Genomic DNA, 24,448 nt, shown 5'->3' on the forward strand with positions numbered 1-24,448 from the left:
CATACTGATGGTGCTGCTGCCCGACATCAGGTTTTCAGTGGATTCTAGGGGCATTTCCTCCACTGAGGGACTACCGCCCTTCCTCAAGGAGCTCATCCTGTACGAAGATGGATTTAATCCCTTATTAGCATCCCTAATGGATAAATGGCAAATGAAAACAAACGCTGGACACAGGCTGAGATTGGTCAAGTGTATAAGATGAGAAAATTTGTAACCGACCAGTGGCCACATACATTGGTTCACATGCTAATGGAACGAAAGAATTGGCGAAATATCGAATTTGAAGTACAAGGACGAGGCAAGGCTCATTTTAAGCCTCACGGCATGAAGAACGAAACTCGGTCCCTATGGGACACCGAAAATCACGTTTAAGACCTTAAAAGTGGAAGGGGTCCAACACTTCGAGAAATGAAGGTATCGGCCAAACAAAGACAAGGGCCACGAAGGGGACGGTGGAATACATCCAAGGTATAGCCTGCCTGTCGTAAGAGGAGACTAAATGCAGACCCCCGGGGCTCTCCACTCGGGAGCGTGGGTTCGACCACTTCTACTTACTGGTCACTTTCGTCTTGCCTATCCGACCTCTTCCGACCCCGACTGTATTAGATCTGCGAGACCTAGAGGGTCTTATGTTCATGCTCTTCATGACCTTCCCTCTCTTTTGTCGATACCTCCATTTTTCGAAGAGCTGCACCCCTTCTATTTCTTTCTTAATTTGTTTACCATCTAGGGTTGGGTTTTCCCTCTCGGACTCGAGCGAGGGATCCCACCTCTACCACCTCAAGGACAATGCCCTGGAGCGTCAGACTTTTGGTCGGGGATACAACTGAGAAGGATGACCAGTACCTCGCCCAGGCAGCCTCACCTGCTATGCTGAATAGGGGCCTTGTGGGGGGATGGGAAGATTGGAAGGGATAGACAAGGAAGCGGCCGTACCATTAAGTTAGGTACCATTTCGGCACTTGCCTGGAGAAGTGGGAAACCACGGAAAACCATTTCCAGGATGGCTGAGGTGGGAATCGAACCCACCTCTACTCAGCTGACCACCCTAGGCTGAGCGGACCCCGTTCCAGCCCTCGTACCACTTTTCATATTTCTTGGCAGAGCCGGGAATCGAACCCGGGTCTCCGGAAGTGACACCTAATCACACTAACCACTACACCACAGAGGCGAACTTTCATTTCTGATTAGTTATTTTACTTATCGTACGGCTTTTAGTGTCGCGAGCGTCTGCGTACATGTTCGGCTTGCCTGACAGCCACCGGCGACCTGCGCGTCTGGGTGTGGGATGATGATAGTGAGGTAGAGAAAGGGTGAGACCCGATGTCGGCACGTAATCTACTCCTGTGGAATAAGACCAAAGGGCCTGCTCAAAGCTTTACGTTGTAACGGTTCAAATCCCGTTACACATATTTCTCGGTATTATTATTATTATTTTTTTTTGCTAGTTGCTTTACGTCGCACCGATACAGATAGACCTTATGGCGACGATGGGACAGGGAAGGGCTAGGAGTGGGAGGGAAGCGGCCGTGGCCTTAATTAAGGTACAGCCCCAGCATTTGCCTGGTGTGAAAATGGGAAACCACGGAAAACCATTTTCAGGGCTGCCGACAGTGGGGTTCGAACCTACTATCTCCCGAATACTGGATACCGGCCGCACTTAAGCGACTGCAGCTATCGAGCTCGGCATTATTATTATTATTATTATTATTATATTTGTATTACGATTATTATATTAGTATTGTTATTGTATTATTATTACTATTATTGTAACTATTATTATTATTATTATTGTTTGATTCAATTCTATAATCTGATTTCGCTATGTATTAATTAATTATCGCTTGCTTCATTGTAGTTAATTTATTGCATATATATATATATACAGAGTGTGTGTGTGTGTGTGTGTGTGTGTGTGTGTGTGTGTGTGTGTGTGTGTGTTAGCATTAAAACCATGCAGAGTGAGAGTTGCTGCCTAATATCAGATATGGATATGATTTGTGATACTACATTTAAAACATTGCAACATATCGTGTAATACTGTTATAGTAACTGTCGAGTCATCGCTCTGTTATTGTATTCTTTTAGCGATGAGATAATATTTAGGGAGTTCCTAATTTGCCTGAGGCTATTTCAACACAATATATAACATTTGTAGCTGGGTGGGAGTGACATCATGTCTGTTTTTAGCTCTGACGTGGGTGTGACAACTAGTGTCTATGTATGGGTGTGTATCCTATAGCGGCAGTTGGTTGGAAGGAGTTGAATAGAGAGATTTACCAGGAGTCAATTGGAATCAGTTGGTTGGAAGCAGTTGAATGGAGAAGCTTGCCATGAAGTGTTGTAGTCAGATGGATGGAGCCTTGGGCGATGGATAGTCATTTGGAGAGTGAGGCCACAGTTGGTCAGTCAGTCACTTGAAGATAGAACAGTGACAAGGATACATAGTCGTCAGTGACCAAATGGATTATATGTTCGGAGTGTGTTTCGTGTATCTGTTCAGTCGAGTTCTTGTGCCAGTTTGGTGACAGCCGAATATGGAGTCGTCGTAAAGCAGACTAACAGTTATCAGTGAATTACGTGTAAAGTTGATTGTGAAGTGTGAATATAATTTCAAGCCATGCTATATCTCGTTTGTGAAACTAAAAGGATACATCACCAAATTAGGTTTGAGATACCTACAGCTGATACCAATTCAAATGAATACGTCGTAATAACACTCAAAGTGTTCAAGGTGCAATTAAGTGAACCAGTGAGGGATACATTTCTTGTACAACTTTTACATGTCCGGTCAAGAGGGTTTCAAATGTAATGCCTAAAGTTTCTTTCAGTTGTAATTTCAGAATTTTATATTATCTATATTATCGCAACAAGTCTTGCCATTTCAATTATAAATTTAAATAATATATTTTGTTTAGGATCAAATACAATTAATTGCTTTATTTCAATGGTAGATCAGATAACCTTCAATTCTAATTGGGAAACCAAACGACTATGTCCTTTCCCAGAACCTATATGTAAGGCTGTCAAAGTAAGCTTATTACCTCACACCCTAGAGATATTCAAGATTCTCATTCTGTTATCGTTACATTTATTTGTAGCTGGCGCCCATCAACAATTGTATGTGTAAGTAATCAGGTAAGTACTAGGTGTGAGTACATAGTCCGCCGAATGAGTATTTCATTTCATTAATATTTTAGTTTAATTTTAAAATTAATGAGTAACCACAACGTCCCCTTCCGACGGACGAATCCCATCAACAGCGGCATATGCCCTCACTCCATATGAGCTGAGGAGAGGGGTTTCGGGAATTTAATCCAGGCTTTTGGCACGCAATCTAGTGATAAAAAATTGAATACCACCACCCACCTCCCCTTCCCTACCGGCCAAAATGTTTTCGACCAACGGGACATGAACGTGCTAACCATGGTGTCAGACCATATAGACATCAACGCCTTGACGATCATGGCCATCAGGCGGGCGGGCTATGTTTCTGATTACTGTTAGGAGAGGATGATTTGTACTTCCTAATCACCACGAACACACGTTAGGTGACTACGCCACTAGAATTATCTCTCAGCATTCTAATCAGTTAATGCACATTATTTAGTTTCGCTACTAGGATTACAGATCGTGATGGTAGAACAGCCTACTGGAAGAAAAATAAATTCGTAACTAACGCGTATTCTACTGTACTTGGGTGGCATCAATCTGAAAAGATCATATGATATTTCACTGCTATTAATAACTGTTGAATGAAAGTGAGGAATCCGTATAAAAACTTTACAAGATTATCTGTCTGGAAGAGAATCAAACATAATATTGTCTTCTAAAGAATATTCTCCATAAAATAATGTAAATAAACTTAAAACTTCACTAAATAGATGACCATTTTAATTCAAATTTTACCACAGGATTTGCAAGAAGCGGACAGCAGTGCGAGCACAGATGCTAACATTACAGACTTTGCAAAGACCATCACTCATCCAACAAGTGAAACAGACCGCTGTCGTGAATTCAGTCCATTGTTTACCGATAAGGCAGGTGCCTTGTCAAGTAGTCGAGACAAATTGCAACCATGTTTGAATGGAATCCTTCAGTTGCGTAGCCCCACGCTTTATTCTGTAGCATCATCTTATGATGAGATACAGCTCAACAAGAAGCCTCAGAAAGGAATAACGTATCACCGGTACGTAGAACCAGAACAAACACAAATAGACCGATATATTCCGTGGCTGGTCTGAGTCCACAGATGGTAAAGGGATTGAAATCGATCAGCTATTTTCTCGTCAAAGCACAGACCTATCTAGCACCTCACACGAGGTCTGCATAAATGTTTGTATGAGAATTGATTTGCCAGCTGTAGAAGATGAGATTTTTGAGGGACCCCTACAGATATCTCCTCTTTGTCGTGAGATGTGACTAAAAAGGGAACTCCAGGGGCTCCCAATGTGGGAGCGTGTGCGCTGACCACGGTGTACTTAGCTCAGTCTGCCATTGCTCCTCTTACTTGTATCAGACTCCTTACTTTCATCACCTCACTAGGTCAACTCGTGTTCTCTTCCGACGCCGACGGTAAGGCTACGGAGACTTTCATGCTCATGCCCTTCCCTTCCGTTTGCTGACTTTCATTCTTCGAAGGCTCAGACCTCTTTATTTTTTCCTCTGATTAGCGTTAAGAGAGGATGGTTGCTTGGTTGTACTTCCTCTAAAATAATAATCACCACACCACCACCCGGAACTCCTTCTAATATATATATAATGCTAACAAAAAAAGGAGTTATTTATCACTATCACTGCAATTTCTTAAGGCCTTACACTGTTAAATCGAGTGCCACACTTTTGAATGCTATAATACACTTTATTTTACATAAATCATTTTTATCCGTCCTCTATCCCAAACATTTTATTGCAGTTGAACTATGTATTTCGACAGCGGTCTGTCCCAAATTGTTGGATAAATGATGGTTTTTTCAAAGTCTGTAATGTTAACATCTGTGTTCCCATTGCTGTCAGCTTCTGAAAATCCTGTGGTTAAACTTGAATTAAACGGTCACATATATAGTGAAGTTTAAGTTCATTTACAATATTTTACGCGGAAAAATATTCTTTAGAAGACGAGACTCTGTTTGTTTCTAACAAAGTAAAGCTATCTAGTTTCGTCTATCTCCGAATTCATTCATCTCAACATGGGTGATAATTTAAATTGCCCGAATGTTCATAGTTTCTCGAGGGGCCAATCACCTTAGATGTTAGGCTCCTTTAAACAACAAGCATCATCATCATCATCAACAACATCATCATAGTTTCTCGTTTGCTTATTTTCATTTCGTTGCAGAAGCAATGTGACGTTCGTGATACGCAGGTCATCTACTAATTCATTACGTGTAAATATTTCAAAATGACAACGCTATGATGATAAACTTAGCGTTACAAACTTAGATTTCATCATAGTCTAAAACCAAGCCTATGTAGAAGTTTTAGAAATGGATTTCCTATTTGAATCGAAATCCTTCCCTCCTTAGTATTAGATTTACAGTTTAATCACTTGTCATCGTGTCCGAATCCAACATACTTTATAAAACTACGACTAAAGTATTTTGAAATTTAAGGAATTTTACTAGGATAGTTAACAATCATTAAACGTATTTTAGTAGTAGTAGTAGGAGGAGGAGGAGGAGGAGGAGGAGGAAGAGGAGCGAATTCTCCCAATACTGGAAGACGTTACGCAAGTAACTCAATTCTTCTGTGGGTTCTTCCTGTTCCAATAGGCTTTCATTCTTTCCGAGAAGGCTTGTTTACATTCTTCCGACCACTTTGGTCTGTACCGTTTTTGTTGTGGCTGCTCTGATGTACCTTCCCAATTGTTTACTTTTGAGTCTAAAGATGACTCTTTCTAGAATATATGTTGAACTTATGTTTGAGTTTTTAAGGTCCTTTCGAAGTTCGTTAAGCAATGATGTTGAGTTCTTATGCGATGTTACATAACCTATTATACTTTTCGTCAATCGATTTTCTGGTAATCTAGTGAGATGACCGAAGAATTTAATTCGCCTTTTCCTAATGTCAATTTCAATGTTTGAGAGCTTTTCTTTTTTTTGCTTTACGTCGCACCGACACAGATAGATTTTACGGCGACGATGGGATAGGAGAAAAGAGCTAGGAGTGGGAAGGAAGCAGCGGTGGCCTTAAGTTACAGCCCCAGTAGATATGGTCGACCATATGAGGTTCGAATGAGCATGAGCGAACGAACTGGGTCTTTTGCAGACCTCTAGTCACAGGTGTGGGGGCCTTGGCTTAGCCGCATGAGAGCGTTCAGGGTTTATATGGAAAACCCTGCAATGGAGGAAGTACGGATAGTACAGTGAGTTTCTCTGATCTGTTGGCCGGCAGGCGCGCCCAGTTTATCTGCCTCCCGTTGACTCATCACTCCCCGCTCAGCGGCATGGTAACAAGGACAGTACTTCACTCACTTTACCCGTGCATGACATAACAATTAAAATTAAGAAAATAAGAATTAAGAAAAGTACTAATTAAGAATTAAGAAAATAAGCTCGTCCTTATGACAGGAGATGTTGGAAATGTTCTCCTCCTGCATTCACACATTTCTGGCATTTTAACATTTTAGTAGCCCACCATGCTGAGCTCTTCGAAACACTGGCTTCTTGTCCAAGTCGTCTTGAGGATTTTGTAGGCGTATATTCTGATCTTTCTGTGATTTCATTTTCTGTTTCCTCCTTTAGTACACGTGTTTTCACAATTCGCTTCTGATCGAGTAAAGAAACAGTTCCTCTCAATGTGTTTACGAGTTTCTGCACAGTCTCTCTATGTGGTGGGCGTACACCTGGAAATTGTGTTACAAATCGCTTAACGACTTCTCACCCGTGGGGGTTTTCTTACCTGTTCCCCTATCGGGCGCGTCCCAGGTGGCGGATAGGAGGGCTCTCCGGACTTGTCTGGAGGGACTAAGGGGAATAAAATACCCTCTCGTGGACCAAAATCAGGTATTGCCAGAAATCGTCTTGAGGTATTGTGATTGTTACTAGCCCAAGTCAAGGCTTGGAAGAGGAGGTCTCGCCCACACATGCTACAGAGGCATCCATGGTTCCTCCACATGAGTGATACGGTGGTTTACGTGAAGTGGAGCTGGTGTTTGAGGTGAAGGCTCACTGCTGGGTGCTGGAACCAACACATCACCTTGCTCTGCGTAGCCTGGACGACCCGCGGGTTGGGAAAGTGGCGATCTCAACCTAGGGGGAAGTCATGGCTGTGATCTCAGTGATGATAATGCCAAGTGGAGACCACGTGAGTAGGCCTGCTGAAGGGGGAACAAACCTGGCTAGGTTCGGGCCAGGGGTGGACCGCTGGATGGACGACTGAGGGGCGTGGTCTCTGCTACGGAGAGCCTGAGTTGCGGGAGGACAATGTCTAGCTGTATGCCCTACTACGGATGGTGAGAACGACGCTCAGGACCCTAGAAGGGGCACAAACCCTATAATTGATTGAAATATGGATGCTTATAAAGAACCCATTTAAAAAACATCGACATCAAGGGAAGCTATGGAAGCTCCAGTAGAGCACATCCTGGAGCAAGCCCAGGATGAATAAAAGGAGACAGACGTCCCAATTGGACAGGCTGTCGCAGACTCAAAACAAGAAATGGCAACAGAAGCTCCAGTAGAGCAAACTGTTACGAATAGCAAACCAGGAACGTCCGTAGAGACAGAACTGAAGATTTCTGCAAAGAAAATCAACAGATTTTATATCTGCATATCACCTCGCAACAGTGCATATTACAAGGAAAGGAAGAGAGCGAGGAAGGAAGCCAAAATAGCGGCTGGAACTTGGACCGAGAAGAAGCCAAGGAACATAGATCGGCGAGAGGCTATCCCTCCGACAACGCCCAAAAGGCCAAGGTCGGGGGATAGTACGCCATCAAGTTCGGCTATAAAACCGCCCCCCCCCCCCAAGAAGCAGAAAGAAGAGACGGTCATGTCCTTTTCGGGAAGACTAACTTCAATCAAGGTAGCAATATTACCTACAACCTTCCAGACGGGAAACTGAAAGAGGAAGACGTGAAGGAACTTTCAACTGCTCTGATAGCGTAAATAAAAACCGCTGTCGGACGGATGCCTTCCAGGCTTCCTCGAGTCTCCAAGGCTGGAAAGTGGGACAATGGTACTGATCTATGCAAATCCAAAAACTAAAAGCTGGCTGTAACAGACAGTGGCCAATTGCAAATCTTGGAAAGGGGAGAATTTGGAGGTGGCAGAAGCCAAGAAGGTGCTGAATACTAGAAAGTTTATCACCAAGTTTTCTCCTCTATTTGACAAGTTGAAGGTTGATGATATGCTTGTCATGATACATCAGCATGACACCAAACGTCCGACGAAAGAGTGGAGAGTGCTGAATGCAACGACTACTGATGACACAGGAAGGACAATTGTTTTGGCCCTTAATGAAAGAGATTTTGAAGAGCTCAAGAAGAAAGGCCTTAAGGCGAAGCTTGGACTTGGGCAGATCAAATTTCAAGTAATTAAGGGAAAAACAAACCCTAGCGTTGGCAAGGATGGTACTGAAAGTTTTACACGCCAACCTACAACATAAAAAATCAGCTGTGGCCAATTTCGTCAGGAAGTTCAAGTTCGAGGCTATCGATGTGGCTCTTATACAAGAGCCATGGGTAGTTAAGGGCAGAGTGGCAGGACTGGCGGAATCTGGAGGTAAGCTAATGTTTACTTGTTTACCATGTTTACATGTTTACATGTTTACATGCTTTCATGTGAGCAGAAAATAAAAGTGCCTTCTGTTGCAGGAACATTGTTCAAAGGACTGAGTGGCAGCTAAGATAAAACTTGGAAATTGGGAAGGTCCCAGAGACGTAACCATAGGCTCTGCATACTTCCCATATGACTCAACTAACCTTCCCCCATCACAATAAGTTGAGAACCTAATTTGCAACGCAAAGAGGAAAGGCGAACACCTAGTCCTTCGAGCAGATGCAAATTCTCACCACACGGCATAGGGCAGCATGAACTGCAATGCAAGAGGTGAGTCTTTACTAGAGTTTATCACTGGAACTGAGTTGACGATACTAAACCTAGGAAACAAGCCTACATTTATAAAAAACGTAGGGAGGTAACAAACATTACACTATACTCCGTACGGCTCTACTTCTGAATTGACGTTTTGGAAGATTTTGGCTCCGTCTGGTGGTTATGCGCTGAAGCATAGACATCCAACCAATCCCAAGCTGTCATTCATACCGATTTATATCGGCAGAGCGCGATCTCGAAACTTAGTTGCCAACTCTAATGTTTACATTCACCACGTGGTTAACCTATCTCGCTCAGCGTGTATATGCTATTCGGTACGGTTTGCGATCTTTTGCATTCTCCTTCAGTAATTAATGTGTTTTCATATTGTTGGAGGGTTCCAATGAGTCTGAGATCAGTAGAGTGTTCCCTTTATAGACCATAACCTCCTTCCTGTGCCAGCCATTAGCGGTGAGTGATGTGTTACTTCCTCATTCTCTATTATTCTTAATAATATATTCTCTTTTAGTGCCAGATGTTAGTAGTGTAGTTTTTGCGAATTTGTTTTCAATCCATATTCATTCGTTTTTCTGAGTACGGTATTACATTTTACAAGGGCGTCTTACCGCGGTCGTATTACATCAGCTGTTCTCGCGAGCCTAGCGCGCTGGCAACGGAGGAAAGGCGATGCTCATTTGTTTTGCGAAACTTCAATTTAGAAGTAAGACCGTGCGGAGTATAAGAACTACTCATATCGCAAACTTTATTAAAGACTGGAAGATGCTGGAGGAACCATCATTGGCAGACCACCAGCACATCCAATTTGCAATAGATGCGAGACTATGTTAGATTGAGATGTACAGAGACCCAAAAAGAACCGGGATAGATACAGAGAAGTTCTAGGGAAGACTTTACAAAAAAATCCAACTAACGTGAGAAGACAGAAAGAATTGGATTAGGCAGTGGAACTACTAGAAGAGGCCATTATAGACTCATTCCATGAAAACTGTCCTCTCAAAGAAAAGAAAAGTACCAAAAGAGTAAGGTGGTGGGACAGCAAACTAGCCAAAATGAAAAAAGAAGTTTGGATGTTGTATGGAATATCATCTAGAACTGGTATGTGGGACGTATATCATAGGAAATTCACTGAGTATAACCCAGAGATACGGAAAGCAAAAGGAAAATCTTGGAGACTGTTCTGTGAGAAAGTGGAATCACACACTGAAACAGCAAGGCTCTAGAAGGCTCTTAAAGCAACCCATATAATTCAGGTGGGGACAATGGAGAAACCAGATGGATCGTTTATTCAGACGGAGAAGGACACGGTGGAGATGCTAATGGCGTGTCAACTTTCCTGAGATTGAGGAGATGACAGAAGAAGAAACGGTTGGAACAGAGACCGGAGCTCGAAGAGCAGACTGGAACTGTGCCCACAGAATAATAAAACACAACCATGTAAAATGGGCCATCGACACGTTTCACCCTATAAAGGCTCCGAGGCCAAATGAGATACTTCCGATACTCCTACAGGAAGAACGGGAAATACTCGTCAACGCCCTGACGGACCTCTTCAGAGCTAGTCTAGCTTTAGGGTGTGTGCCGAAATCATGGTCTGAAGCTAAAGGGGCCCATAGACGTACAATATTATTGCACAACAATTGCGTTTGTGCAATAAATAGAATCGTGTGGAGATAATATTGCTGGTTGTGCAATATATTGTGCAAAGCGGTCATAGACGTACAATATGCGTGGCAATATACAGTCAGTCCATGCCGATATTTTGTTTGGTGAACACTCCTTTCTGTATCATGAAGCCGCTTCACTTCCTTCCGGAAGTGTGTACGCAGAGAACTGATTTTTAAAAATAACTTCTTGCTTGTCGGCGTTCGGGTATTTTCGCGATATTTCTCAATAAGCACCTCGTTCTGTTCACCTTTTTTAACGCGATTACTGTAATTTTTGCTTTTAACTTCCCATAGAGCCGGAAGGCTTCGATAAACTCCAAAAGAAACTTTTCACCACCGATTTTCTGCCATCACGATACGTTTTTCCCCACTTGTTGATACCAACCGGCGGGAGGACGCGATATTGTACAATACTGCCAACACACGGCACAGTATTTTGCGATTTGCGCAATATATTTCAAACTTTTTTTTATTTCGTACCATATATTGCACAACCCTTCAATATTAAATACACACTATCAATTGTATTGCACAAATCCCGATATTGTGCAATAATATTGTATGGCCCCTTTTAAAGCAGTATTCATACCTAAACCTGGAAGGACAAACTATGCCAAAGCATACAGACCATTATGTTTAACCTATTTCATGCTGAAAGCAATGGAGAAAATTCTGGGTAAATATAACAGAAGAACGGTGCAACTGAACTCAACTTTACATGAAAATCAGTTTGCATATAGACCTGGCAGATCCACTGAAGTAGCACTCCACCAGTTGGTTTGTAAACTAGAGGAAAGCCTAGAATATAAAGAAATTGCACTGGCGGCATTTCTAGATATAGAAGGAGCCTTCAGCAATACAACCTATGACTATGATTAAAGCATTGGAAAAGACCAAGGTGAGTAAAACCGTCGTCAAATGTATTAAATCCATGTTAGGCGAAGGAAGATAAAAGCAATCCTGTTTGAAGAAACGCTGACGGTTAGGGCCATCAGAGGCTGTACTCATGGAGGAGTTCTTTCTCCTCTGCTGTGGAACCTCGTGGTGAAAAAAATCATAGCTATGCTCAACGAACAGGGTTTATATACACAAGGAAACGCAGATGACCTAGTGATTGTGGTACGAGGTAAGGTGATAAGTGCTATCCAGGACCTCATGCAAAGATCACTCAACCTTGTGAAGAACTGGTATCGGGAAGAACAACTATCAGTCAACCCAAACAAGATACCACTGGTCCCTTTTACAAGAAGGAGAAAATTAGAGGGAAAAAGATCACTGAAGCTCTTTGGGCAAGATATATATATGGAAGAACAGGCACTGCACCTAGGTGTAGTGTTAGATAAAAATCTAACCTGGAATCCGCATATATAAAGGAACATAACCCGGGCCAAGAACTTGCTGTATGCACGTAAAAGTGCCGTTGGGAAGACATGGGGCCTAAGACCATCAATGGTAATGTAGATATACACAATGATCATTAGGCCGTTGATGGCCTATGCTGCAATCATCTGGTGGCAGAAAGTAAGTCAAGGAAAAGTCAGCAGTAGATTGGATAGCCTACAGAGAATGGCATGCATAGCCATAACTGGGGCTATGAGAACTACACCGACAGAAGCCTTCAATACTTTACTAGTCCTCCCATCACTATGCAATTTCATAAAAGTACAGGCTAGAATGAGTTCATATAGACTGGCACAATCAGAGTGCTGGAATGCACAAAGACCCAATCTTAGGACACTGTAAAATTATTACAGTAATAACAGAGGAAGTTCTACACATGCCTTCTGATCATATGATACCAAAGTACAACTTTGAAAAACCATCTGAGATCCAGATAATTAAAAAAAAAGAAGACTGGGGTATCAACAAATGGAATACTGAAAAATAAGATATAGTGTGGTGGACTGATGGCTCAAAGACTGTGGAAGGCACAGGAGGAGGAATCAACGGGGGAAGACCTCAGAGATCAATCCAGATGAGCCTGGGCAGACACACTACAGTCTTTCAAGCTGAAATGATAGCTATCACAATATGCCTTGAGGAAAATATGAAAATGAATTATAAGAATAAGAAGATTTTCATTTTTACGGACAGCCAAGCAGCCATTAAGGCACTAGAGGCAGTCCGAATAATATCCAGAATTGTCTGGTATTGCCACTCACTTCTCCTGAAGCTCTCAAAGTACAACATTGTCAAAATAATATGGGTGCCAGGGCATACAGGCATAGAAGAAAAGCCAGATAAACTGGCCAGGAAAAAGGCAGAAACACGTTTTGTAGGCCCAGAACCTGTATGCGGGATTTCCTATAGACAAGCCCGATACTACATAGGAAAATGGGTACAAAAGAAACAAATGGAAAACTGGAAAATACTCCAGGATGCGGGCTTGCAAAGGAACTGATAAAACGACCAAACAAGAAGCATACTAAAGAACTGTTGAAACTCAGAAGAGAAAATGTAAGATGGGTAGTAGGATTGTTGACAGGACACTGCCATCTGAAAAATCACCTACATAGAATTGGAGTAATAAGAGACAACATATGTAGGAAATGCAATGAAGCAGAGCAATCAGCTGAACACATACTTTTCGAATGTGAGGCGCTGAGTAGAATCAGACTCTCCACTCTAGGAGTACCAGGTGAAGAGAGAGAAAAAGCCCTAGAAGATCCAATAAGAACAACCTGGAGCTTTGTGAAGGGAGCAGGTATATCTAGGTGGGAATGAAGGAAAAACATGGTAACAAAAAACCTTAGAGGTCGACGCTAATTAGGAACTAATATTTAGAGGCCCCATGAAGGAAAGAAGAAGAGAAGAAATAATTCCCAGCAAGACTTTGTTTTCATACAATTATCGTACATAAATACTCTTTCCTCTACCGTGTACGCATGTTGAGGCATTATGAGAATTATACCCCGAAGTAACACTTCACAACTGGAGAACAGCTGGCTCGACAGATCAAAACTTAATACACGTTCTAAGCACGGACCTGAACTGCGAAGTGCGGGCATTCCCGTGTTGTCGCTGCGCTGTGTAACGGGAAGTGATGAGTCAATGGGAGGCAGATAAGCTGGGCGCGCCTGCCGGCCAGCCGATGAGAAAAACTCACTGTAATTCGCAAGTGAAGTAGACATCGATAAGAATTATGAGTTCCAGTGATGAGTCCATGGACATCGACACCTTCATTCATAGTATTCCCGACACAGGCTACAACAATTTTCTTTCCTTCTACTCTAATGACAAGAGCACTGGTAGGAGAACGTCTGCTCTACAGCATTAACTGTTTTCATACCACTTTACTTGCCTCAGTTCCTTCTCTAAAACCCTAAGTTTGGTCTTCAGTCGTTCTATTTCCTCCGTGTTATGAGCCACTCTCTCTTTTACCACATTCATCTCCTCTTTAACATACTGTTTTAACTCTTGTATTTCCTTATTTATTTCCTTGGCTTGTTCTCTAATTAGGTCTCTTGTTTGCTCGACTTTACATGCTTCTTTGACAGTTCCTTAATCATTTCGAATTCTTCCCATCCGATTGCACCAACTGGTCCAGGCCCCGCGTTTAGCTCAACTCCACCTGTTTCCAATAAGGTTGCTATTACTGCGGCTACTAACAAGGTTACCAATACACCCATTTGCTGTCCACTTTTCATCTCTCCTCTCACTTTTTCACATTTCACTCCTCCATTCCACCTTCCTATAGCTGACCTGTACTGCACTAGTGAATCGCCCATGTTCAGCACTCTACTCAGCACATCCACCTCAATCACGACTGCGAGCATTAACTGAAGAAAGAAGACGACGAGCACCGACTCCTCAGAGAACGAGCATTTTTCTCTGGAGAAGGGCTGTGCAAGGTTGGGAGCAGGGCAAAGAGCAATCAGCCAGGAAAGCCGAAAGCGAGAAACATGGCACAAGTAAGAACAATGCTACACTCAAATGGTGCACCCCTGAAGTGGGTGAAGTAGAGTGCATCCACGGTACTGACCACCTGTCGTAAGAGTCGCCTAAAAGGAGGTCCCAGAGGCCCTCAACTTAGCAGCGTGGGTTGGCAACCACGGGGGCATAGCTGAGACTGGCACTGCTTCCACATATTTGTGCCACGCTGTTCACTTTTACTTTTCCTATCCGACCTCCCTTGGTCAACTACTGCTCCTTTCCGAATCCGACAGTATTGAGTTTTCGAAGCCTATGAAGCCCTCTGTTGCCCTCCATTTCTTTGGCAGATTCCTTCATTCTTCGAAGGATCGGACCTCTTCCTTTTTCCTTTCTGATTAGTGTTAATAGCCGGCCCCGCGGTGTAGGGATAGCATGTCCGCCTCTTACCTGGAGGCCCCGGGTTCGATTCCCGGCCAGGTCAGGGATTTTTTACCTGGATCTGAGGGTTGGTTCGAGGTCCACTCACCCTACGTGATTACAACTGAGGAGCTATCTGGTGGTGAGATGGTGGCCCCGATCTAGGAAGCCAAGACTAACGACCGAGAGGATTGGTCATGCCAACACCTCATAACCTGCAGGCCTTCGGGTTGAGCAGCGGTAGTTTGGTAGGCCATGGCCCTTTGGGGCTGTTGCGCCATGGGGTTTGTTTTGTCTGCTTGTTTTTAGTGTTAACAGAGGATGGCTGCCCAGTTGTACTTACTGTTAGAACAATAATCGCCACCAACAGCATCATCCAAATGGTAAATGAAATGGTGTATAGCTTTTAGTGCCGGGAGTGTCCGAAAACATGTTCTGCTCGCTAGGTGCAGGTCTTTTGATTTAACACCCGTAGGTGACCTGCGTGTTGTGATGAGGATGAAAAGATGATGAAGACAACAAATACACCTAACACCCGTGCCAGCAAATAAACCAATGATGGTTGAAATTCCCGACCCTGTCGGGAATCGAACCCGGGACCCCTGTGACGAAAGGGGAGCACGCTAACCATTTAGCCATGGATCCAGACACTCAAGTGGTGCCCCATGACAATACCTCCTGCGAAGGGTTTACTTTGACTTACTGTATAAGCTGTCGTCCTGTGGAAAACAAAGGAACGAATGCTAATAATGACGCTTGCGCATTCAAAATTCGTTACCGCGAAACAGGCCAATTGTCCACAGTATATATTGTCTTCGATATCATAACTTAACATCCTATTGTTCACTGATATGTTTCCAGGGAACCTGATCTCTAAGTTTTAATGGGACATGACGGACATAATCCAAAATATTTTAAATGTTTCTGAAACGATTGACGTTGCTAATGATTCCATTAGCTGAAGCACTGAAGTGAGTTTCTAGGTTCTTTTACTAAATTGTGCAGTAAGTTAGATAATTTATTTCCTTACTTCAGGAAGTCTTCCGACTTTGAACACAACTTAGCCTAAATGATTCACAAAGCGGGCACCGGACGTAAATTTTTTAGACCACTACACTTACTACTAACGAGAAGCTACGCAGAAGCAGCAGGCATGACAGCTGGGAGCTGTCTAGGTGAAAACAAAGCCCACAAGGGTATAGTTCTTGGAGTATATAGTGACCCTATTCATCCTGAATTATCACGGTTCACAGCGTCAGCCGAAAAGTACAACCGTTTAACGTCTAATAGATTATTCGATCTTCTAAAAGTATCAGGCCCTACTCCGAAAGTTGGTAGCGGACGGATGTTCTATAACTTGGAAACTGAATTTGATGCTGTTTGTCTCGTCGGCTTAGGAAGCGAATGCACCGGTTACAGCGAAACCGAAGAACTTGATGAAAGGAAAGAAGTTATTCGTATTGCAGCAGGTGTAGGCTGTCAAATGTTGCAAACACTGCAAGTTCAAAGAATCAGTGTGGAGTCATTCGGTCATGCTGAATCTGCTGCAGAAGGAGCCTCGTTGGGTGTTTGGGTGTACCAAGATTATAGAAACAAGAAAAAACAGCTTTACATACCACAGCTTGATTTATATGACGACTGTGACTGGCATGGATGGTTGACTGGGTTGCAAAAAGCTGCTGCTCAGAATCTCGCTCGACAACTTATGGATACACCGGCGAATTTCTTAACTCCTACCATATTTGCGCAAAGTGCGGTGGAAATTTTATGTAAATCCGGTGTTAATGTAGAAGTTAAAGTTCAGGGCTGGGCAGAAACACAAAGAATGGGCGCCTTCTTAAGTGTCGCCAAAGGATCTTGTGAGTCACCAATATTTCTTGAAATCAGTTATTATGGTGCCCATTACGATGAAAGACCTATAGTACTGATAGGAAGCGGCGTTACTTTTGACAGTGGTGGCATATGTTTGAAGAATTCATACGATATGGCTCCTATGCGAGGGGATATGGCTGGAGCTGCTTGCGTCGTTGCTACAGCAAGAGCTTTGGCAGAACTGCGACTTCCACTTAATTTGCGAGGATTAATACCTCTCTGTGAACACATGCCAGGATGTTCTGCTCTGAAACCAGGAGATATTGTTACAGCAATGAACGGGAAAACTATTTTGGTGGAGAACACTGACTGTGAAGGTAGATTATTACTAGCAGATACACTGTATTACGCCCAAAATTTCTGGCCAAAGTTCATTCTCGACATAGGAACTCTCACTAAGGACGTCAAAACAGCACTGGGATCCGCTGCAACAGGAGTATTTACAAATTCAGATGTTCTTTGGGATCAAATACACATGGCAGGTGTACACACCGGTGACAGAATGTGGCGACTTCCTCTATGGAATTTCTTCACGAGTCAGGTCACGAGGTCACCGTCGGCAGACTTGCTAAATGTTGGATACGGCAAAGGGGGAGGCGCCAGCAAAGCAGCGGCTTTCATTCAGGAATTCCTTCCATGTGGCGAGTGGATTCATTTAGATACATTCGGTGTTATGAAATCCAATGGCGTTGAAACTCCCTACCTCCGGAAAGGAATGTCAGGACGTCCAACCAGGACAATTATAGAGTTTATTTCTCAACTGGTATGCAAAGCATGTAACTGAGCAAAATGGCATCAAAATGTATTGAAGAGGCTAAGTTACGCCAATAAATTTGCAGAGTCGCATATGAACCCGTCCTTTTTCTGTTCGGTGCTCCTGGCATAAAGAAGGCAATGACCTTAATAGCTAAAACAAATAAAGCGCAAATGCTTGTAAAATAAAAGTCACCCAACAGAATCAATGTGACATCCTATTACATTTGTTTGAAGAATAAGAGTAAACTTTAGCTTTGAGAAAAGTCGCTCATCCAAATAAATAAAAAACAATTTTCTCGTATGATCGTAATAATTCTTCGGGATAGGTGAGAAACAAAGAAGTTTTAACGTCATGATGATGCCTGACTATGTTACCTAGGTAGGGAATAATCAACGCTGTACTATCACTCTAGGTTAAGGCGATAAATCTTTATTTCTCCATGTGCCAGAGTTCATATTATAGTGTTTTTTATTTACCTAACTCAGTTTCCAAGGTCTCAACTTGCTATAAGGAATTTAGGTTTGCCTAATATAGCTTCCAATATAACTACCTTCAATATTCCATCTTTCTAACCCGAAGTCTGGGTATAGTGCCTCAGCTGGATATGACACTCCTTCCTCCTGCCAGTGCCCGTCTCATGTCTTTCGCATCTGACCTCTACGTAACTTCTGTCCAGTTCCGATCCGGACGCCAACAGATCTCTACGATTACATGATATTTCATTTCCCCGGCTTTTGTCGTTCTTCTCTATTTATACAAAAATTTCTTCATTCTTCAATTATTGAGCTGACGATCTAGATGTTAATACCTCTCTATTAATCATTTCACCACACACTTATCAGCCTTAAAAGTAGGCCTCTTAATCTTTTAATATTCGTAAATCATCTAAACTACTAGCGTATTGGTTCACAAACTTCTGGCACATGCAGCATCCTTTCTTTGCATAACATATGGCAGCGGAGGAGGAACCCTGGTATTCATTTTTGGGTATGTTACTACTACAGTTATAGAAAAAATCAGGGACACTCTTCGTGTTATGTTAAGAACGATGGTGTAATCGTATTGGTGGAGACATTCTTTTCGAGCGCGATTCAAACTGACAAACTTACCATATTTGCTCTGCCAGAGAGCCAGCCGCTGCCTGTTGCTGTGTGTCGGTGGAGGGAGGGGAGGGGAGGGGGGGAGGGGAGGGGAAGTAGGAAGTGGGAGACAGAGGTAATGCGCGACACACCACACATCCTGAACATAGTCCAAAGGTCACTATTACACCGTTGTGAACTGTGCATCGAAGTAAGAGGGGGCATATAGAACATCTACTGTAATCAAACCTTATGTCCACGCATCCTTTCACATGTGTAAATTTCCTTTATTTTGGACTATGATCATGTCATTGTTGACTGTTTTCTATTATATAAAAGGAAACAAAGGAGTATCTGATAAATACTACTAGTTATGGCATCAAACAGTGTGTTGTTGTATGATTCAAGTTGATTCAAGTAAACTTCAATATCTGTAATAGGGCGTATTGTTTCCTTCGTTCAGTATTTCATTCCTTGTGAGTGAAGGAATACACACTCGTGGGACGGCAGCGATGCGTCTTTGAGCATGTTAAATAATAAAGAGACCGGGCGAGTTGGCCGTGCGCGTAGAGGCGCGCGGCTGTGAGCTTGCATCCGGGAGATAGTAGGTTCGAATCCCACTATCGGCAGCCCTGAAGATGGTTTTCCGTGGTTTCCCATCTTCACACCAGGCAAATGCTGGGGCTGTACCTTAATTAAGGCCACGGCCGCTTCCTTCCAACTCCTAGGCCTTTCCCATCCCATTGTCGCCATAAGACCTATCTGTGTCGGTGCGACGTAAAGCCCATAGCAAAAAATAATAATAATAATAATAATAATAATAATAATAATAATAATAATAATAATAATAAAGAACGTTACTGCGACCAACAGACGAGTGGGGAAACGATCTGGTGTGACTTAATTACGGTGTGTTCCTGTACTGTGTGTGCTGTTTAATAAACGAACTGTGGATATTGCATGTAAGATACAAGGACAACCCTGTGCGAGTCGAACGAGGAAACTTGTGCATACGCACGGCGCATTATCTCTGTCTCCATCATACACCCCACTTCCTCTCCTTCCCCTTCTCTTCCCTGAAGCACGGTAGCGGCTTGTGCTCTGGCATAGCAAATTCGGCGAGTTCCTCAATTTGAATCATGCGCTCGGAAGTAAAAAAAAAAGTAACCCCATTTTCTCGAAAAGAAAAACTTTCTCCGCCAATCTGACTGCACCAATGCAACATAACACGAAGAGCTTCCCTGACATTTTGTGGGTATAGTTATGATAAACCCTGTCGTCTTCTTCTTTTGCTACCGCTTTTTACCACACCTGTGAGATCGCGGGTCCTAACTGCATAGCACATGTGGATTTGGCCCTGTTTCACGGCCGGATTCCCTTCCTAGTTAGGGATGTAATCACTATTGCTTGTTTCTGTGGTGTTTGGTAGTGCGATGTGTTGTCTGAATATGATGAGGAGAGTGTTGGGACGGACACATACACCCAGTGCCCGTGCCAGAAGAATTAATCAAAAGCGATTAAAATCCCCGACCCGTCGGGAATCGAACCCGGGACCCTCTGAACCGAAGGCCAGTACGCTGACCATTCAGCCAACGAGTCGGGCAGTTATGGTAAACCCTATATACAGAATAAACTCGAACTCCACCGACAAACTTTCGAAGGTCGTTCGGGGATACTTTCTGAGTATATTGTACACGGGAACCTTGGTCTCCGGTGGCTCGTTACAGAGCAATTCAACCAGCAGTTTGAAGAAGGGAACAAGCGCAAAAAGATCGAAATTATATTTTTGCACCCAACATGTGTTATATAGACGCTCATTCGTAATTATAAAAAGGGACCGAAAACAACTCGCATGCTGGTGTAACAGAAATTATTCTTCGGTTTGAAGAAGGGAACGTATTGCGGTTTTATTTCCTTCTTCAAACTGATACCGACCATGTCCGCCATCATCGCTATTGGGCGATTTAGAAAGATTATCAATACTTCCTAGTTCGAGGGCACTCATTTGTGCAGTTTAATCGCAATTTTGGGACTGCTAAAGGGAAAATCAGACGAACAGACGGAATTTACACACCGCAACCATACACTGATTGCATTCAAATCTCTAAGAAGTCCGGATTCAGTTTTACTCAAATCTCTGCAGAAAGTATCCTAGACTTCAAGAACTGGTGTCAGTAGTAGACTTTAGACAGTTCGGCCGCTATCGCCACCGCCACCGCCAGCGCCTGGGAGAGGCCTCCTCCTCACGAAATGTGCTGACTAAAGGCGGGATTCCACTGAGGCAACATTTGGGCGACATGGAGCATGCGACAGTGACGCATGCTGCAGTCAGCCTTCAATTGAGGAAACACGGCTCGGCATGTAGCGTGCGGCTGTGTGGCATGAGACATGTTGCAATCTGTCGAACACTCTCTGGTGCCGCATGCTTCAAAAATGTGCTTGTTGAACAGTGTTGCCCGGGATCCGACAGTGTGTGGATCGGTGCTACAATTTCCGTGCGACAAGATGGAGTGGGCTATTGAAAAAACTGTGAATTTAATTGAGGATTACCACAATGCTGCGGAATTGTGGAATGTAACTTTGAGTGACTATAAAAACAATAGTATTAAGATGGATACGTTGAAACGGCTCTCTGATAAATATAATTGCAGTGTCCAGGAACTGAAAAAGAAAATAAAAAATTTGCGTACAGCTTTTCACCGGGAGCACAAAAGAATTCAGAAAATGAAAACGAGTGGTGCTTCTCCACTGAGAGGAAAAATATGGTTCGGTTATAATCTACTTACCTTTCTTCTTGACATCGATGCTCCGAGGAAAACTACTTCAACGTCAGGTGTCATTGGGGAACGTGAGGTGAGTTGATTTTAAGCCACCGTTTTCCTTTAATAAATAGTTAACTGATTATGAACTTTTGTAAGTAAGATTGTGATTTATTTAAAGTCCTGTTTTCTGGTTGTTAGTAACGGAACAGTTTGCACTAGAAAAAAATAGAGATAACAATGAAAATATAATTTGACATCATACTAGTACTAATGATAATAATAATAATAATAATAATAATAATAATAATAATAATAATAATAATAATAATAATAGTAATAATAATATAATATTCTACGTATCAGTAACGTATGACATTTTCAACCCTGTAGATTTTTCGTAAATACGTCGTTTAATAGCATAACAACAAATTTTTCTCTTTTGTACACTGTTAACACACAACAATAATCTACTTGTCATTTAGAAATCCATTCGCCGCTACACTAATTGCGCAAAGTCTTCCAACACTGTTTCACTACAATCTTTTTCTTCCTCAATGTGTCTGCTTCTAGTGTCACAGTTCATTTTAATGATAAAAGTTTGTTAGAAATATGAACGGTAAGGGGGTAAAGTAATCGAAATATGGTTAGGATATTGTACTTTAAACTAATATATTTTGACAATGATTAAATTACAATGTACAAGAAGCTTCTAAAACTTGCCGTACCTCTAAGCATACCGATCCTGCCATGGAACGCAGCCTTCATCTGACATAAAGTATTCCATAAACTCATCCCTAATGGCTTTCGCTTCTTGAGAATTCCGACGTGGTTTGTTTCCCAGAGGCTCCATACCTGTATCAGCTTGGATCACTCCGCGCCATGATCCAGGAATGATATTACCATCTTGGGTGTCGGTGTCAAATGTCCCCGGAGGCGAATAAAGAGATCTTGAAGTAGGACGTTTTCTGAGAAAGTTGTGTAGATAAATACATGTGGTAGTTACAGTCACTGCATTTTCTACACTTATCTCCATAGGCTTTCTAAATACTCGGAAAACACTGGCCAGCAATCCGAAGCAGTTTTCTACTATTCTGCGAGCACGTGAATGTCGGTAATTGTAGATTCTATGTGGCGAGCCTTTGTCGTGACAACCAGAGTATGGTTTCATAATGTGCTCTTGTAAGGGAAATGCATCATCCGCTACAAGAACATAAGGCGATGATATTTCTCTTCCTGGAAGAGGTTCTGGAGCTGGGAGAGAAAATTTGTTTTGTGATAAATCCTTGTAAAATCCAGTTTCCCGGAATACTCCACCGTCCGAAATCCTTCCTTGACATCCAATATTAGCGTACAGGAAGCAATATGTTGCGTCAGCGACTGCCATCAACACGATGCTGAAAGTTCCCTTGTAATTAAAAAATTGACTGCCACTTCTTTTAGGACACTTCACCAATACATGTTTACCGTCACACGCGCCAATGCAGTGAGGATAATTCCATGAAGTCTCAAAATCGTGTGATACTCTTCCCCACTCTTCTTGTTTGTTTGGAACCTGAGGACAATAATTTTGTTATTAGTAAAGTATGTTGAGTACTCAGCCTGAAAGCTGGTTGAATCCTCAACAGCTCTACCTTAAGCTGCCATAGATGGCATAGGTATCGCTGAAGAGGTTTACAAGGGAAATGAGGAGTGAGGTAGTTTCCTGTTGCTTTCCTCACCGAGCCAGCCGTTGCTATTACACATCAGTTAGCCGAGCCCACTAACATGTAGCACCAACCGACTCTATGTGCAACATTTTCACACCATTCATATCAGGGACTGGTTGCTTAAAGAATGATGTTACTAATGTCGCTCATACCTCAGTCACTTTCTTATTAGTATTATTTAATTACATAGGCTTAATTTATTCATATTACTTCTTTACCTGCAAGCTACAATGATTTGTTACTCTTTATTTAAGGAGGAGACTTTGGAAACTGAAGATTTACTCCGCGCTGCAACTCCAGACTCTGCAGAAATCTCAGTGGATGATCCATCAAATCCGATTTTAGAAAACATGGACAATAATCAGCGTCCTGCTGAGGAAATTGGACTTGGAGACAAGAATCGTGGAAAGTGTAAGAAAAGGAAATGCAATCTGCAAGAGGAAAGAGTCGAAGAAGCTTATAGTATTTTGAAGTCTTCCATTACGAGGGATGAGTTCGCAGTATATGGAGAATATGTGGCAAATGAGCTGAGAAAAGTAACTCCAAGAGCACAAGTTCTAGCGAAGCACAGGATTAATAACATTTTATTCGAAGCCTCAATTGGAAACTACGACTTTCAGTCTCCAAGCTGCACTAGAAATTTTATCGATACCCTACCCTCAAATAATAGTAGTTACGGGTCACCCTCAACTACATCAAATTCTACACTTCAGTCTCCTCTGGCGCCTGTACGTTCACCTGAGGAGCATGCTTGTGTCTCGTTCCCATCCATCGATGGGAACGAGATTTCACAACCACAGTGCGACGACAACACTGCTGACAGCCAAGCAGATTTCGTGGAATTACTTTCTCCACAACTTGAAAGTTAAATAATGGTGTTTGAACATATAGAACAAAATGACTCAGTTACTCCAGAATATTATGGGTTATTATAAATGTGACCATTGTAAAACCCAGTTTATAATCTAATGCCCATTCGGGCGAACCTTTCTTCTTAATAAATGTATATGTTTTAGATGACCAGATCCTGCTTATTTTGCTTTGGGTTCTGTTATCATTCATTTTACTCTTTAACTGGTGATGTGAGCTGTTGTTAATGTGACCTTGCCTTTCTCAACACATTTCACACCTTCAGTCAGGAATATTCGGTTGCGGAATGATAAGTTTTTTTTCTATTTGCTTTAAGTCGCACCGACACAGATTGGTCTTACGGCGACGATGGGATAGGAAAGGCTTAGGAAGTGGGAGGAAGCGGCCGTGGC

General features: G+C 42.6%; 1 protein-coding gene and 1 pseudogene across 2 annotated transcripts in view; one reads left to right on the forward strand and one right to left on the reverse strand.

Annotated features, from left to right (window-relative positions):
* Window positions 1-24,448, reverse strand: part of LOC136874251 (bcl-2-related ovarian killer protein) — an 891,695-nt gene that overhangs the window by 773,732 nt on the left and 93,515 nt on the right. The window lies entirely within an intron of this gene.
* LOC136857297 (cytosol aminopeptidase pseudogene) lies at window positions 16,164-17,666 on the forward strand (annotated as a pseudogene).

The sequence above is a fragment of the Anabrus simplex genome, chromosome 1 (genome assembly GCF_040414725.1).
Source record: "Anabrus simplex isolate iqAnaSimp1 chromosome 1, ASM4041472v1, whole genome shotgun sequence".
Classification (NCBI taxonomy): domain Eukaryota; kingdom Metazoa; phylum Arthropoda; class Insecta; order Orthoptera; family Tettigoniidae; genus Anabrus; species Anabrus simplex.